The sequence below is a fragment of the Bos taurus genome, chromosome 23, assembly GCF_002263795.3.
Source record: "Bos taurus isolate L1 Dominette 01449 registration number 42190680 breed Hereford chromosome 23, ARS-UCD2.0, whole genome shotgun sequence".
NCBI lineage: Eukaryota > Metazoa > Chordata > Mammalia > Artiodactyla > Bovidae > Bos > Bos taurus.
Genome location: NC_037350.1, coordinates 45,428,616 through 45,447,101, shown reverse-complemented (window position 1 = coordinate 45,447,101; position 18,486 = coordinate 45,428,616). Strand labels below are relative to the sequence as shown.

The 18,486-nt window shown below is 44.2% G+C and overlaps 1 long non-coding RNA gene across 3 annotated transcripts; it reads right to left on the bottom strand.

Moving 5' to 3' along the window:
- Positions 1–3,746: 3,746 nt before the first annotated feature.
- C23H6orf52 (chromosome 23 open reading frame, human C6orf52) lies at positions 3,747–18,385 on the bottom strand. Of its 3 annotated transcripts, NR_026724.1 has the most exon segments (6): positions 3,747–4,038; positions 4,652–4,697; positions 5,656–5,833; positions 12,752–12,856; positions 16,631–16,759; positions 18,014–18,385. It is a non-coding gene; the product is annotated as a chromosome 23 open reading frame, human C6orf52 (long non-coding RNA).
- Positions 18,386–18,486: the final 101 nt, after the last annotated feature.

The following is an 18,486-nucleotide window of genomic DNA, read 5'->3' as shown; positions in this document are numbered from 1 at the left end:
AAAATGGAAGGTTTCTGATGACTTTCCAAAATGTTTTATTTTTAAAAAACTTTATAGACTTCAAAGAAAAGTTGTCAAAATGGTATGGAGAATTTGTCAATGTCTAAGGTTAACGTCTTACAAAATCAAAGTTCAGTGATCAAAATCAGCTTTGCTTGGTTTTTAATTCTGTGCTGGCTGTGTGTTGAGAGTTGGAGCCGGACAGACCAGATGGGTAAGGCGAGTCCCAGTAACATGGAGCGCCTTCACGTTAAACCAAATGACGGAAACGGACAGGACTGGTCTCAAATACCATTTCCTTGTGAAGACTGTACTATGAAGGAAACATCTTGGGCTTCCATCCTGCCAGTCATGGGCCCAGTGAAGTTTGGAAGGAAACATCTGGGCTTCCTTGGTGGCCCAGTGGTTAAGAATCCACCTGCCAGTGCAGGGGACATGGTGAAGATTGTACTATGGAAAGGAAACATCTGGGCTTCCTTGGTGGCCCAGTGGTTAAGAATCCACTGCAGGTGCAGGACATGGTGAAGTTGTATATGGAAGGAACATCTCGGCTTCGGTGCCCTAGTGGTTAGATCCCACCTGCCAGTGCAGGGGACACGGGTTCGATCCCTGGTCCAGGAAGATCCCACATTCTGAAGGGCCCCTACTGAAGCCCTTGTGCCTGGAGCCTGTGCTCTGCGACAAGAGTAGCCCCACTTGCCATCACTAGAGAAAGCCCAAGTGCAACGAAGACCTAGCGCAGCCATAAATAATGTTTTAATAAAAAAAAGAAAAGGACAAGTCTGTATATTCTTTATCTAGAGTATGGGAATGGGATAAAAGAAAAGGATGGGGAACAGAGCAAATCCACAGCCAGAGCACGAAGAAACCAGTGGGGAAAGCAGCAGGGTAGAGCAGTAAACCGTGTCCTACATATCACAGATCGCTGCCTGGGAAACTCTCGATTCATTTCCTTAGGCTCTGACTAAATAGGTGTAATGGGTCTTGAAGAGCGAGGAGGGAAAGTACCGATGACTACCAGGGCCACAGATTGAAACTCTGGTTCTTGACGTGTTATCTCTGAGCAGGTGAGGCATGATAACCCCACGATTAGCACTCCATGGAGGCTTTCACAAAGGACCCAGCAGGAAGTGTCTGAATTCGGCTTTCCACCTGCATGGCTGGCTGTGTATCAGATGACCCAGTGGAAGAATGATGGTTTAAAAAGAAAAAGCAGTCCTTAACAGATTCTTTGGGGATAATGGCTACAAAAAGCAACAGAGTGACTTAAAATACAGGACAGGCTGGTAGGGAAATAATTTGAATGAGTAGGAAACTTACTGATGCTGTAGTCATTACCACATATGGAAATTTTCCTATCTGGGTATGAAATCAATAAATATTTCCAAGGGGTGGGGGTCATCTAGGCAAATGCCGTTTGAAAAGCTTCCACCAATATAAAATGGGGGGAAAGAAAAATTGCTGTGTTTATGTAGGATTTTTTTGAGCTGGAAGCTTCCACTCGTTCCTTCATATATTTGTATGTATATATGTATATTTAATGTTATTTATTTTTGGCTGTGCTGGGTCTTCCTTGCTGCACAGGCTTTTCTCTAGTTTTGGGGAGTGAATGGGCTTCTCATTGAGGTGGCTTCTCTTGTGGCACACAGGCTCCAGGGCACGCAGGCTTCAGTAGTTGGCGGCTCCCAGGCTCTAGAGTGTAAGCTCAATAGTCAGGGCACACAGACTTAGCTGGTCTGCAGTATATGGGATCTTCCCAGACCAGGGATTGAACCCATGTCTCTGCATTGGCAGGCGGGTTCTTTACCACTGAGCTACCAAGGAAGCCCCCTGTACTTTTTTTTCATGGCTGCACCATGAGGCTTATAGGATCTTAGCTCCCCAACCGGGAACTGAACCCAGGCCCTAGCAGTGAAAGCACGGAGTCCTAACTACTGGACTGTCTGGGAAATCCTAGACACCTTTTTTAAATCACATTTTCCTTTTATTTATATGTAAGATGGAAAAGGAAATGGCAACCCACTCCAGTATTCTTGCCTGGAGAATCCCAGGTACAGAGGAGCCTGGTGGGCTGCCATCTATGGGGTCACACAGAGTCGGACACGACTGAAGCGACTTAGCAGCAGCAGCAAGTTGGATGTAAGTGAAACAAACTGGCTATTTCTTGACAACAAATACGCAAGAAAACATGGATTTGTGGTCACTCTTCTAACAACAAATATTTACTCTTGAAATTCAAATTTTTTTTGCCATGCTGATTTGTTTGTGTCTTTTTCACTCCATTGTCAAATCATAGTGTAATCTTTTTGTGTGCTTACTCACATTCGACTCTTTGTGACCCCGTGGACTGTAGCCCACCAGACTCCTCCGTGCGTGGGATTCTCCTGGCTGGCGTGTAAAACAGGATCAACTCTAGGGGCTGGGCTCCCCTGCTGGTCTCTCCTGGAATCAATCTGGGGTTACAGTCAGCGGACAGTCCAAGATGTCAGGTGAGTGGGGCTGTGGGTTGGCTGTTTACTGGGGCACCTCAGTTCCTCCCCAACATGACCTCTAATCTTTAGGTTTGAGTGGGTTTCTTGGCATGATGGTGGAAGTGTTTTGCAAGAGTAAAACCCCAGAGTGAAAGTGCTTATCAACCAATGCACTGAAGCTGCACAGTGGTGTCACTGGGGGTCCACATGCTCTGTCTCAGAAGGCTGACAGGCTGTTTCCATCAAGCACACCCTTTCCATGCTGAGGACTCAACTGTGACAGGTGAGCTCCACTGTCTTCTATCATCTAGTGCTCTTGTAAGAGAGCCTGAGGGTCTGGCGATGGAGATCAAACATCTCGTTCTAATCTGCATTTTTCTACACCAGATGCAGGCAAGAAGGCTTGCACTGTTTGTGAACAGAAAGTGAAAGTGAAAGTGAAGTCGCTCAGTCATCTCCGGACTCTTTGCGATGACCCAGGGATTGAACCCAGGTCTCCCGCATTGTAGGCAGACACTTTACCATCTGAGCCACCAGGGACATGGCCGTTTGTGAACAGAGTGAGTGAGTGACGTCGCTCAGTCGTGTCCGACTCTTTGCGACCCCATGGAGTATAGCCTACCACGCTCCTCTGTCCATGGGATTTTCCAGGCAAGAGTACTGGAGTAGGTTGCCATTTCCTTCTCCAGGAGATCTTCCCGATTGAACCCAGGTCTCCCGCATTGTAGGCAGACACTTTACCATCTAAGCCACCAGGGACATGGCCATTTGTGAACAGAAGAAAGCAGCAAATCATTCAGTGTGTCAGAGTAGCTAATGCCACCATCAGTTTAGATCAGGCACATGTCATATTAAATCTATTACCTTTTTTTAAAATATAGTTTTATATAGTTGATCTACAATGTTGTTTTATAGCTGATTTACAATTGAAATATAGTTGATTTACAATGTTGTTTTAGGACACCTATTTTCAAACGCCTTGCAGTGCAGCCTGGTCTAACTTGATAGTTCTGTGGCCTCTCTTTGTCGTTACTGTTCAGTTGCTAACTCTTGTCCGACTCTCTGTGACCCCATGGACTACAGCGCGCCAGGCTGCTCTGTCCACAGGATTCTCCAGGCAAGAGTGGGTTGCCATCTCCTTCTCCAGGGGATCTTCCGGACCCAGGGATGGAACTTGAGTCTCCTGCACTGGCAGGTGGATTCTTTCCCAGAACCACCAAGGAAGCTGGACGTGACCTCTGCTGGCACCCATGTAATGCAACACACTCCCAGAAGTGAACGTGCTGGCAACGTTTATTTACATGACACTCCCTCAAGAATCTGTATTTATACACACAATCCAGTGCCTTTCTGCGAGAACTTTTTAAACAAAAACAAAATAAGACACAATGAATATGATAATTGGTAGCTTAATCAGCATCTTGCTCTTGGGGGGTCTTGTCTGGGATTTCTGAGTATACCGTATCGAGAGGCTGCCAGTGGCTATTCATGAGAGATTGGTAGAGCTCTTCACTTTTCACCATAAATTCTTTGTTGAGTTCCTCAATATTCAAGTGGAGATTTGGATCTGCACAAGCCAATAATACATAGGGGAGAAAAATAGAGTTTTACAGGACACATATTAGAAATGGCTTAAAACTAGAGCTTTTAAAAAACATCAGCAGGAAATAGTGCAGATATTTAATGTTAGTTTTTTAAATGGTGTGTTTCCTTTCGATAAGACTTTAAAAATAGAAATTGAAGCTACAAGAGCAGTGCTACTGGATTCAACGAGTAGATGGTGGGAGAAATGGAGAAAATGGACAGAATTAAGAGATAATTTGGAAACGAATGGACAGTACTTGGAAATGCATTCAACTTGGAGCAGAAGAGAGAGGAAGGGTGGGGGGCGAGTCTTGAGTTTCTAGCTTGAGGACCTGGGTGGATATGACCCCAAGGACTGAGCCAGGACCAGATCCCTAAGACAGGGTTCTAAAAAATAAACGTGCTGCTTCATCTGTTCAGTTAACAGAATGATAGAAACGAAGAAATGGTTTATAACAATTAATTCAGAAACTGAGGGAGGGAGACCTACGTTGGAACTTTCTGGTAGGATCTCTCCGTTTATAGCCAGCTCAGTGAATGAGGGACCTGGGAAAAGGGCTAGTTTTGTTTTCAACTAAACATAAGGCTTCTGTTACCTTCTAGTGAATCTTCAACTTGGTTTTCAGCTAGAGACGTGGTTTCCTACAATGAAAATCAGTATGTTTAAAAATTTTTTTTTACTTAAAGGGTTGCTATTGACACTTTCCTGGAAGAATTTAGCTCTCAAAAATAGTATCTACAACACTAAAATCCCTTTTGATCAAATTTTATTTTGAATTTTGATTAAAAGAGACTTTAAATGACAAAATACTACAATTATGCAACAGGTGAGCTGAGCCCATAGAAGAAAACTCACACAGGAGGAGCACTGGTCAAAGGCACCTGCCTTCTCTGAAGTTTCAGGGATCTAAGTGGCCCCCTGGGGTCTGGGGGGCAGGAACCAAACCGCAAGGACCCTGGCATCAGACTCCACAATCCCTGCACCCAGACCTGCACCTGGAGCTCTGCCCTTCCTTCCGGGTGACAATCTGCAAAGTCTCCATGGGCACATATCCCTCGAGGCCTTCCAATCCCATCCCAACCCCGTGGCTCAGCTAAGGACCAGACGGTAGCTGCTGAGGAAACGCAGAGGCTACAGGAAAGTAAACCAATCCATCATCTTCTCAGGTGAGGAAGCACCCCCCAAACAGATCTTGGTTAGTTACTCCAGACTCCATGGGCTCTCTAGGGGCAGTGTAAGTTATTACCATTCCTCTCTACAGGCACCGGTGGCTCAGCAGTACAGAATCTGCCCACTACGCAGGACACCTGGGCTCAATCCCTGGGTCGGGAAGATCCCCTAGAGACAGGAATGACTACCCACTCCAGTATTCTTGCCTGGAGAATCCCATGGACAGAGGAGCCTGGCGGGCTACAGTCCATGGGGTCAGAAGGAGTCGGACACGACTGAGTGACTAAGCACACAGCACACACACATATCAGGGAGCAGAATCCAGGCTGAGGGAAATTCAAGGGGATTTCTCCAGGGCATGGAGAAAGGAAAAAGATGTCCCCATACCGGACACGCGCCCAACGCAGTATCTATGCCAGGGAGAGATACCTTGGGTGGAAGCGAAGTCTCAGAGGGGTGTCCAGAGGTCTCACATGCAGAATAAAGGTTGGGTCCATTTCCACCCGCCCCTCGGCCAGAGCTGTAGCCAGGAGGGTAACCGCCCTGCTGTTGCTCGTACCGGCTGCTGAAGGGGTGAGGCTGGCAGGACGGGAAGTCTGGCTTCACTCTAAGAGCAGCGGGGAGAAGAGGGGTAGGACATCAACAGCCAAGGCAGAATCGCTCAAAGCCCTAGGACTCGATTCTTCTTTCTCCAAGTAAGGAGGGTGTCCGCTTTCACTAAGAACACCTATTTCCAAAGCGGTAGTTTGTCAATTGCCAAACTGTGTTACAAAACAGAACACTATCAGCCTTTTCATTCAGAACAGGAAAAATCGGCGCACCTTTGCCAATACCAGTAATAAGTATCCTGTTGAGTTGAGCCCAGACCTGCAAAACTCTCCTGTCCAGCCATTTATCCAGACCCTTGATAAAAGGACTGGGAATCCACAGTTCTAACCCCCGCATCAAAGATCCCAGCCCCTGGTCTAAACCCTCTCAAGCCCACTAATAGCACTTCCAGCTGCCTCAGAAATACCTGCAGTGATCATTCCTGCCAGGTAATTAATTCCTTGACTTTCAGGTGGGTTAAGGAGTGGGTGCGGACAGGCAGGAGTGTATTGGAGTCACCTGGAGGAGCCCCTGCAAACTGTGGGGTGGGCTTTGAGCTGCCCGCCTCCTCCCCCAACTGTCAGATCCTGGGAAGCTGTCAGAAAGGGGAGGTTGGGGCAGAAAGGGAGTGTGTGGTGGGCAACTACGAAGCACACAGAAGTCTCCAGCCCCCACACAATAATGTGTAAGGGAGTCACTTTTAATCATTAAAAGCTTAAGACAAAGACTACAGCTTGCTGTTTCTCTCCTCAGTTATCTGCAAAGAATGACCACTGGAACCAGCGTCCAGTGGACTTTCCTTTAAACGCCCACTGCAGGCTGAAATCAGCATCCTAACCAGCTGGCGGGAAGAAGTGCTCTCTCTCTCTCACACACACTCCCGCCAACCACAGAAGTGCTATCTCACACACACACCCCCTAACCAACACACACACACCCCTAATCAACACACACACACCCCTAACCAACACACACACACCCCTAACCAACACACACACACCCCTAACCAACACACACACCCCCACCAACCACAGAAGTGCTGTCTCTCTCTCACACACACACACACACACCCCGCCTGCCGCTAACCAGCTGGTGGGAAGAAGTGCTCTCTCTCACACACACCCTAACCACAGAAGTGGTGCTATCTCACACACACACCCATAGCTTAATGCAACTATGGAAAAATTTTCAAAGAAATATCTCTGTAAGTTAGTAGTTTTTTTAAAGCACAACAAACTGCTTCCTAAACTTTAAGGCCCATTCAAATTACCTGAGTGTGTTTACAATGTGGGTTTGAATTCTATCTGGAGGGGAGCCTGAGGTTCTGCCAGTTTCCACGCACTTTGAGCAACAAGTCTACACAAAATGTCAAAACTTAAGAAAATAACTTTTGAGTCTAAACAGGGACACATAGGGCCTGGCCATTTCCTTGTTAATGGAAATGGCTTGTTAATAACTAGTTAACTTGTTAATAATGAGCCCACTATTCAAATGCTTGTGTGCATGCTAAGATCGCTTTAGTTGTGTCTGACTCTTTGTGACCCTCTGGGCTGTAGCCCACCAGGCTCCTCTGTCCATGGAATTCTTCAGGCAAAACTGGAATGCATTGCCATGCCTTCCTCCAGGGGATCTTCCTGACCTAGGACTCGAACCCAAGTCTGTTATGTCTCCTGGCAGGTGGATTCTTTACCACTAGGGCCACCTTGGAAGCCCCATTCAAATGTTTAATGTAGTTTCTATTTACCTGTAATGTGAAAAATAATCATCATGATGAATTCTAATCGTTCAACCATTCACCATCATTTACTGAGCCCCTCCTATACACAACGCAGGTGCCTGGCATTGGTGCCACAGTGGAGCTGATACTCTAGTAATGTGATTTCCCTGTGTGTTCAAGGGAGATGTTGTTGATTAGCAGCTGTGCACACACACTTAGGGGCCACCCAATATCCAGTTTCCTTTTCTTCCTTAATAATAGAACCTAGATTTTATTTCGAAGTAGCAATGTGCCTTGTGGCCAGGTGGCCAAAGTCGAACTAATAAGATGTAAATAGCACCATCACAAGGGGGCTGAGGAAAGCTTTGTGGGCAGAGGGAGTCTGCTTAGCTGGAAGGTGTTTGTTGCTGTCGTTTTCTGCCCTTCTCACAGGTCGAGAGCCGAGATTACAGATGTGATGGATGAAACCAAAAGACCTCTGCATCTCTCCTGGCCTATGAGTGATATCAAAGGGGAAGTCACACAACCAAACACAGGATCTTAAAGAGCAAACAGGTCAGGGTCCCTGATGACTGGAGACTCCCTGTACCAGCACTGGACCAACCTGCCTCTAAAAGCCTTTGTCTTAAGAAAGAAATCTCGTTTAAGCTACTGCTGTAAATTGCCTGAAATTAAAAATAATTGTCGGGGCTTCCATGATGGCTCAGGGCTAAAGAATCTGCCTGTAATGCCGAAGATATGGGTTCAATCCGTGGGTTGGGAAGATCCCCTGGAGAAGGAAATGGCTACCTGTTGAGGTCTTTTAATGGACCGGAACCTGGTGGTCCAGAGTTGACCGATAAGAAAGTAATGGAAAGAGAAAGAGGCTGATATTCCTTGGTTTACACAGAAAGCCTATAAAGTCCCTGACACGGGGCTTGCTCTGTTCACGGAGGCCTCAGGCGCCCTCTCCATGGGGTGACGGCACAGAGCACCTTCGCAAGGTCTTAGACACCCAAGCAGGAAAGTGAACTCAGAGAGCCTCTGTGCTCCAAAGAAATAGCCTGGGAGACAGAGGGAGAGAGAGGGAGAGAGAAAGCAAGACATGGGGACCAAAGCTCTGATGGAGCAAAGGTGTTTTAATCAACATGGTGTGGGCATACACACTGTAGTTATTCTCAGCAAAGATAAAGATTAAAATTCCAGACTTACAAAACATAGGCGATCCATATTAAAGACAGAGAGTTGTAAATAATCACTTTTACCATATGGTTCATAAAAAGGAAGAGGGTACTTATCACCGTATTGAAAAACTAACGAAGGAAATGCCCGGATTCCTCAGCACCACCCCCGCCCCCCCCGCCCCCCCCCCGTCCCCCCCCCCCCCCGCCAGAGGCTTGCCTCTCAATTCCTGAATATTCAGGAATTAATAAGGCACAGAGAATTCCTGACAGATCCAAAACAGCACACAGGAAGCCTCCTGTTAAATGTTTCCTGAAAATTCCCCCTATTTTATTATACTCTTAAAAAAAAACAAACGTCCGGACCCAATGAGTTTGGTTAGCATTAACCAACCTTATAGAAAGGCAACGGTAAACAACAAATATAATTATCAAGACAATCACCAAAGTTACAGTTCCAGACCTGATAGTGGTAATACTTTGAAACAATATTCGTGGGTCTAGCCAGATAATTTGTTCAGCTAAAGTTTCCAAATTAGGGGAAGAGGGCAGATTTTTAGAAAAAGTTTTAAAGATTTCCTTTTTGCAGTAAATGTACATTCAGAGAGGCATTATCATGTATATTTTGTAAATGAAATTTGATTTGTACCCAGTTGTAGGCACTATGATTGAATTGAACAGGCACAACACAAAATTGAGTAGCTAAAATAAATAGAGGAGTTAAGTATTGGAGAAGGAAATGGCAACGCACTCCAGTGTTCTTGCCTGGATAATCCCAGGGACGGGGAAGCCTGGTGGGCTGCCGTCTATGGGGTCGCACAGAGTTGGACACAACTGAAGTGACTTAGCAGTAGCAATAGCAAGACAAGTATATAGTTTGCAATTAATACAAGTTATGGAACGTAAAGTCTTATTAAATTGTAAACTTCCTATAGCTATAACAAAAGGGAGTGGGACATGGGCTTGTATAAAGTATGACCGATTACAGCAAAAGAGATAGTTACTATGACCACGACAGGTCTCTGTGAAATGTCCGGTCCAAGTTCCAAATTTTTCGGTGTTCGCAGCAAGTTTCCAAATGTCCCATTGTTCAGGCTCAATGTGTTTATCCAGGGCAGTTCAAGGAGGGCGGGGGGAGGCGGGGGGGGGGGGGGGGGGGGAGGGGGGAGTGCCATTCCACCATTAAGCCAGCCAAGAAATCCTTTGTCATGGTAATGTTTCATAAGTAACCTTTTACATAATGTTTTTTGTTCTTTCCCTAACGTTTCAGTGGAGAAGGCAATGGCAACCCACTCCAGTACTCTTGCCTAGAAAATCCCATGGATGGAGGGGCCTGGTAGGCTGCAGTCCATGGGGTCGCTAAGAGTTGGACACGACTGAGCGACTTCACTTTCACTTTCAGGCATTGGAGAAGGAAATGGCAACCCACTCTAGTGTTCTTGCCTGGAGAATCCCAGGGACAGAGAGCCTGGTGGGCTGCCGTCTATGGGGTCGCACAGTTGGATACGACTGAAGCGACTTAGCAGCTAACGTTTCAGTAGTGTAAACGTGGTTCACAGTAAATAACCCAAGCTACTTCGGAAGGGCTTCTTTTGGAGGCAGGACAAAAACCCAAGTTTGTTGTTTATGCGTAGTACTGCTGGGCCCTTGAACGAGGGAAAAGACTTCATAGCCTAAAGAAATGTTAATTAGTTTTCCTTCCTCCCCAGGGTGTGATGGCTCCTTCCCGTACTAGGGAGGGGGCATATGTAGTCATTAGCTGAAACGACTGGTCCTCTCTGCTCATTCGACCACCTGTAATAGAGGTGGGTTGGGGATTAGTTGAGCTTGAGCGGGGAGTGGGGGGGTGGGTGGTACAGGCCAAAAGACTGAGCATTGCCAGAATGTATTCAGGATTCCCAGGCAATCCCTATTGAGAGACCAAATTTTCAGCTCGATTAGTAAGGGTTTTTATTTGTCCCCAAGTGGGGAGATAATAGGGGTGATGCCGCTGAGGGCGGTGCTTTCTGGAGATCTTTAGAGCGGACATAGCTCGTATCAGAGTTTCTTCTTCCTGGGGGTCTTGTTGTTTCATCTCCATTTTGAATGCTGGGGCCCCCCTTGGGTTGAATCTTCTGAAGAGGTTAAAAAAAATTTTAAACAAATAAAGCTGTATTAACGATAGTTATAGGTTTAGAAAATATCTTATGTTGGAATCTAGTAAAGTCTGCTTTAGATAAGACAGTAGCACACCTTGTATATTCCCCCTTTTAAAATTTTTTGTATTTGTAACTTTAGTGTGTGATGTGTTTGACTCTGTCTTGTGCCTGTGGGTTATAAGGAATACCTGTAATATGTTTAATAGAAAAATAATGTAAAAATTGTTTAAAGTCTCTACAAATATGGGCAGGGCCATTGTCTGTTTTTATGGAACTAGGAGTTTCCATTACTGTAAAACAAGCTAGTAAGTGAGTTATAATGTTTTGTGTAGCCTCACCGCGAAGAGGTGTGGCCCAAATAAAAGCAGTAGGTTGTAAACCGCGAGGCTTAATACCTTGTGTGATGGGTAGAGGCCTGTTAGGAGACGCCATTTGTTAGATTTCTTTTTTATAACAAAAATAGGAGAGTTCCAAGGAGAACAAGATTCCTCAATATGCTTTAATTCTAGTTGTGTATCTATAAATTCCTTAGCCGCCTGTAATTTCTCTTTCCTGAGGGGCCACACTGCTGTCCAAGTAGGCTCGTCATTCTTCCAAGTTATTTTAATAATTGTATTGTTTGTTAAATGAGCAGTGGCCTCTAGGAAAAATGTGGAATGTATATCTGAGTTTGTCATATATCTTTTTATTAAAAGCATCTCTTACCTTTTTTAGCAACTATGAAATGTCTTGTATATTAGCATTTTATAGATTGGTGAGTATATTAATTGTATCATATTATGATATATATATTCATTATATATATTATATATTATATATTAATAGTTTGAAATCTCTAGTTTTTATGGAAGAAAAACTTTTTGTAAGAGGAAGTTAATGTTTAGTAATTAATGTTTTAAAATCTTATTTTATTTGGAAATGACCTATTTAATAAACTTGTATTATTTAGTTCAGTACAGCTCTAGAAATTTAAGTTATACCAATCCTAAGAGATTATTTTAGATTATAATAATAGATTATTCTATTAAAAATTATTTTAATAGAGTTTATCTGAAAGTTTTTATCTCATTTATATATATATAGTTACCTTTTTGTTGACAAATTTAGTTTACCTTAAACCTAGGCATAATAAAAGTATTATATAATGTTGATGACTTAAGACATATCTTAATTAGATTAGCAATTATATTCAAATTATATTTATATTTAAATAAACATATCATTAAATATTTTTCAGTTCACGTGAATTTTAATTTAAATAGAGCTCATTAACTTCATATTATCTAAAAACAAAGCTGGTATATCAACAGCAGCACTTCCCGATGTTGAGGGTTTGAGGGAAAAGATGGAATTTGCCCCAGGTTTTTGTTGAAGGGGACCTGGGTGGGTCCCCTGTTTGGAGTTTCTCAGAATAGGTTTCCCTTTAATGTCAAATTTAGATTTACAATCTTGGGCCCAATGTAGTTCTCTACAGCAGCGAGGACAGATTTTTGGAGGTTTTTTAATTTTTATATATATATTTTTTTAGCTTTCTTAGAGCAGTCCCTTTTTAAATGGTTCTTATTTCCAAATGTAAAGCATCCTTCATTTCCCTTTCTTAAGGCAGCAACCACTGTTTCAGCTATCATTTGCATCTTTTGAGTTTCTAATCCTAGATTGCAACAAGCCTTCAAATAGTAATAGTCCCTGTCTCACGAAATGGAGCTATAGCTTTTTGACATTCCTGATTTGCATTTTCATAAGCAAGTAATTTCTCTAGTTGCCTTTTGGCTTCTTCTCCAATTACAGTACACGAAATAGCAGTTTGTAATCTAGCTAAAAAATCAGCATACGTTTCATTAAGTCCCTGAACTTTAAGTGATGAAGTAAAGTAGCAAAGTGATGGGGCTTTCCAGCCATTTTACCTATCTCTTAGTACTTACCGGCCTCAGTGGGCCCTGGGGTCACTCCATCCATCCGAATCTGCATATGTATACCAAGCTCCTGTTCTGGGCACCACTTGTTGAGGTCCTTTAATGGACCAGAACCTGGTGGTCCGGAGTCAGCCGATAAGAAAGTAAAGGATAGAGAAAGAGGCTGATATTCCTTGGTTTACGCAGAAAGCCAATAAAGCCCCTGCACGGGGCTTGCTCTGTTCACGGAGGCCTCAGGCGCCCTCTCGATGGGGTGAAGGCACAGAGCGCCTTCTACAGAGGGTCTTAGAAGCCAGGGCAGTAAAGTGAACTAGAGAGCCTCTGCACTCCAAAGAAACAGCCTGAGAGAGAGAGAAAGCAAGCAAGACACGGGGACCAAAGCTCCGATGGAGCAAAGGTGTTTTAATCAACATGGTGTGGGCATATATACTGTAGTTATTCTCAGCAAAGATAAAGATTAAAATTCCAGACTTAAAAAACATAGGCGATCCATATTAAAGAGAGAGAGAGTTGTAAATAATCACTTTTCCCATATGGTTCATAAAAAGGAAGAGGGTACTTATTAACGTATAGAAAAACTAAGGAAGGAAATGCCTGGATTCCGCAGCCCCCTGGGAGAGGCTTGCCTCTCCTAATTCCTGAATATTCAGGAATTAATAAGGAACAGAGAATTCCTGACAGATCCAAAACAGCATACAGGAAGCCTCCTGTTAAATGCTTCCTGACAGCTACCCACTCCAGTATTCTTGCCTGGAGAATCCCATGGATGGAGGAGTCTGGGGGACGACAGTCCATGGGGCTGCAAAGATTCAGATACAGCTGAGCAGAGCACAGCAGCAATGGGCATAGTTAACGAGAATTGGCGGCGAGGAGTGGAAAATTGAAAGAAACATTAAAAAATAGTAATTTCCTAAAATGTTTAATACCATTTTGAAGGTTATTTTCCATTAACAGCTATTAGAGCTATATTCCATGTTGTACAATACACCCTTGAGCCAATCTTAACCCAACAGTTTGTGCCTCCCCTGCCCCCCCGACCCCACCCAACACACACTGTAATACTGGTTTGTTCTCTGTTATCTGGGAGCCTGCTTCTTTTTTTTTTTTTTTGCTGTATTCACAGTTTATTGAATTTTTTAGAAAAAAACTATTCTTAAATATTGTAGCAGCTTAGAAATCAAACTTCATGTTATCAGTTAAGATTCTTTCAGAAAAGCATTATCTTTTTTCCTTCTCTTATTTTGGACTTTTTTAGACAATGAAAATGTTTTCTATGAGTGAGAGATGGAGCTGTAGCGGGAAAGGAATGTGGGAGCTGACCCTTCGTGATACGGTGGTAGGAGGCTGGGATTTGCGAGGAAGTCTTTAAGGCATGTTGCACCCACCCAGGAAGACGGCAGGGGCCAGATGCTATGAGCCAGACTCCAGAGACGAAGATGGACATTCAGGCAGAATTTTAGATGATGGTGACAAGGAAGAGTTCACAAATATTGCTTTGATCTCCAAAAGTCTCAAATGCAAACCTCCCATAGTTCACCTGATTATTCTCATGAAGCAGGTGAAACAATTTCTTTCAGGTCTGGGTCTAGGGAAAGTAGCCCACTTTCTGTCTCCCTGAGCTCTACATGCAGAGGAGATCAAAGTCCTCTGAGAATACAAGCACACGCACTCTCTGTAGTCCTCAAATTTAACAGACTTGCTACCTATGACACTGTGAAAGGAGTGTAACAGTGCAGCATTAGACTCACATGAGATTTTTAACAAGGCCAATTTCTCTCCACAGTATCCTGCTTTTAGCTCAGTATATCGACCTTCTAACCACCCTCACCCACCCCGCAAAACAAAGACTGGCTTTTTTTCTTTAGCAAACCAAACAAAGCCAAGTGCTTACTAAACACTGGTTGAATGAATGAATAAATCAATGCCTGGCTCAAGCGCAAAAAGCTTTTCTATCAATAATATAAACGCAAAACTAAAACCCCATTGTGCTTTAGAGTTAATAAGCCCTATCGTGCAGGGGTTGGTGGTTTCTTGGCAATTGCAGTTTTCTGAGAATGAGACTGAATGGCTTTTGCCACCCTGTGTTTGGAAAGAGAACACTCGGCTTGGCAGGAAGTATGCTGTTTGAATCCACTTGAGTAGGTGTATATTGCATTGTGTGTTTTTCTTTAGACAGAGAAAAACCACTTTTCTTCTTCGTTAAGAGACAACACTGGAGCCCAAGGAGAAGTGAAAGGAGCAGCAACACCACAGTCTCCTGCTGCTGAGCTGTGTGGTTGTGGGAGAGTTTTGGATCGACTTCTCCATTTATATCCTCAGACCAGATTAGAGTATTTTAGCTTTAGAGGCATTAATCTTTTTGAAAATGTGATGAAATCCTACGAATGCTCTCTTCCATAAACGAACGCATAAAATTCTGCGTATAATTTCAGGGCATTCACAAGTCCCAAAACTTATCCATCAATTCTCCCACATTAGGAGCCCCAGGACCAGATGCTCCAAGGTCTTCTAAGCTCTATGCCTAGCTCCACTAACTTTTTACAATTAAAAAAATAAGAGGAGGAAAAACCATTTTACGCTTATGTCGCGTGCACTGTGGTTTTCACGCTATTCTAAACGTCTCCAGGTTGGAGCAGAAGACTTTCTTAAGCCACAAGGCTCTTCTCTAAAATGTGACTTTACCGTACTTCACTCCAATAAAACTTAATTAAAAATAAAATGTGACAGATACTTAAGCAGGTAAAAGTGTGACAATCCATGTACCAGATTGTAATTGACAAGCATAGTAATAGATGCTGACTATGATAATTACCCTGTTATCATGACATGTTAAAATTAATTTCAAATGAATGCTAATTCTTTACAAACAGCATTTGAAATTTCACTGGGGTAATGAGGCGGGGCACCAGGGGGATTCCTGAAGCAACAAAATACATAGAGCACATGATTCTGAAACAATTTTATTCAGTGTTCCTTTTCTTTTTGCATGAGAGACTACCACTTCCCCCTAAAATAAAGATATGCGAAGAGTCATGTATTTAAAAAGAAAATTAGACTTCAAGAAATGTCCTCCTTACTTCATCCCATGCCCAGGGGACACCCCTACAGCAATTCACACGCCTCTGATTTAGTGGTTCTTTGATAGAAGAGCCACCAGAAAAACAAGCAAGATACAAAAAAAGAATTTAAAAAGTAAAACAATTTGGGACTAACATAATAACATAACTAGCAAAGTGAAGGAATTACAGCTGTATCTCCTTTTTTTTTTTGTACTTCAATTTATTGTCCTTTATAGATCCAGCTTTTTTAAAAAACACAAATCAAAGTTTCTGGCAACCCTGCACGGAGCAAGGCTATCAGCACCACTTCCCAACAGCATTTGATTCCTTTGGGTCCCTCTGTCATATTTTGGTAATTCTTAGAATATTTCAAACTTGATCATTATTAGTCTATTTTGTATGGTGATCAGTGATCTCTGATGTTACTACTAGGACTTGTTAAGCCTCAAGTGATAGGACTTTTTAGCAATAAAATATTTTTCAATTAAAGACTATGCCTTTCTTAGACATAATGGTGAAAGTAAAAGTGGCTCAGTCATGTCCAACTCTTTGAGACCCCATGGACTGTCCACGTAATTCTCCAGGTCAGAATACTGGAGTGGGTGGCCTTTCCCTTCTCTAGAGCATTTTCCCAACCCAGGTATCGAACCCGGGTCTCCTGCACTGCAGGTGGATTCTTGACCAACTGAGCTACCAGGGAAGCCCAAGACTAATGGGATTGCACACTATAATAGAGTGCAGTATAATATACACCTAACATTGGGAAAGAAAAGATTTTGTGTGACACGTTACTTGGAGGGTCTGGAAATGAACCTGCAATCTTTCTCACCTGTGCCAGTACTGTCCAACAGTGAACACAGTTTTCAAGAGACTGAGAATGAGCTGGACTTCAGTATTTCAGTGCCTGAGGAGTCCCAACATGTACAGACGCCAAAGCGCGCAGAAGGCTTTCCTTGTGCTGAAATGACAACCAAAATAACCTCATTTGTACAAGACCCAAACCAGCATCGATTAAAACAAATCCGAGTTAAACACGTACTGACGATTCAGAACATCGGTGAACAAACGTCCTCAGAGACAAGAGGCTAAGCGCTACAGGCCTGTACTACAGTCTAAAGGGGATGGGGGTGAGTTGACAGAAGTCGCAGCAACGTATGTTTCAACCTCCCATAGTCATATTCACCGGTAGGGAGCTTCAGTCGTGTCCAACTCTTTGCGACCCCATGAATCACAGCACGCCAGGCCTCCCTGTCCATCACCAACTCCCGGAGTTCACTCAAACTCACGTCCATTAAGTCAGTGATGCCATCCAACCATCTCATCCTCTGTCGTCCCCTTCTCCTCCTTCCCCCAATCCCTCCCAGCATCAGTCTTTTCCAATGAGTCAACTCTTCGCATGAGGTGGCCAAAGAACTGGAGTTTCAGCTTTAGCATCCTTCCTTTCAAAGAAATCCCAGGGCTGATCTCCTTCAGAATGGACTGGTTGGATCTCCTTGCAGTCCAAGGGACTCTCAAGAGTCTTCTCCAACATCACAGTTCAAAAGCATCAATTCTTCAGCGCTCAGCCTTCTTCACAGTCCAACTCTCACATCCATACATGACCACAGGAAAAACCATAGCCTTGACTAGACGAACCTTTGTTGGCAAAGTAATGTCTCTGCTTTTGAATATGCTATCTAGGTTGGTCATAACTTTATTTCCAAGGAGTAAGCATCATTTACGCTCCGATATTTACTCTGTTGGAAGTCTGTACGAAGCTGTCCTTTCTGACACATCTCTGAATCTTTATATTTCACGAAAATCTCAAATCTAAACTACGACTATCTTTGCTTTCATTGCGGCTCAAGACAGTAAAGAATCTGCCTGCAAGGCGGGAGACCCGGGTTCGAGCCCTGGGTTGGGAAGATCCCCTGGAGTAGGGAAAGGCTACCCACTGCAGTATTCTTGGGCTTCCTTTGTGGCTCGGCTGGTAAAGAATCCGCCTGCATTGCGGGAGACCTGGGTTAGATCCCTGGGTCGGGAGATTCCCTGGAATAGGGAAAGGTTACCCACTGCAGTATTCTTGCCTGGAGAATCCCATGGACACAGGAGACGGGACAGAGTCGGACACGACTGAGCAACTCATACTGGCTTTTATTACCGTTTGACTTTGCAGCTAACTCGGGAAAGGTGGTGAAAAGAAATTAAATGAGATTGCCTTCCGGAAACTCACCAAGGATGACTAGACCCGTCATCTTCCAAGTACTGTCTTTACTCCCCTCGGGTAAAGGGTCCTTGTCCTTCTCAGGAATGTGCCACAACGTTGGCCGACGAGTCCTTAAGGGTTCGTCAAGCCATAACCAAGAAGGAAGAAAAGGTGCTGGGCGAGATTATGCGGCCCGGGCGGGAGCGCGGGAACCGGACCCCTCCGATCAAGGCGAACCCTAAAGGCCACCCCTCCTCCTCCAGTTACAGAGAATGAGCGCGAGAAACGGCTTCCAGCACAAGTAGGAGACATAGCTCCCTACTCGCCATCGCAGCCCGAAATCCACAGACACACGTCTCGCTGCTGCGCCGGACGCGCTCTCCGACTCCCGCCCTGACCGGAAGTGCCCGCCCCTTCCGTAGACGCCCCGGAAACGGGGGGCCTCCGCAGAGGCTGTCTAGCCCACTCGCCTCGGAAGCGCCTAGCGCAAGGCTCCCTCG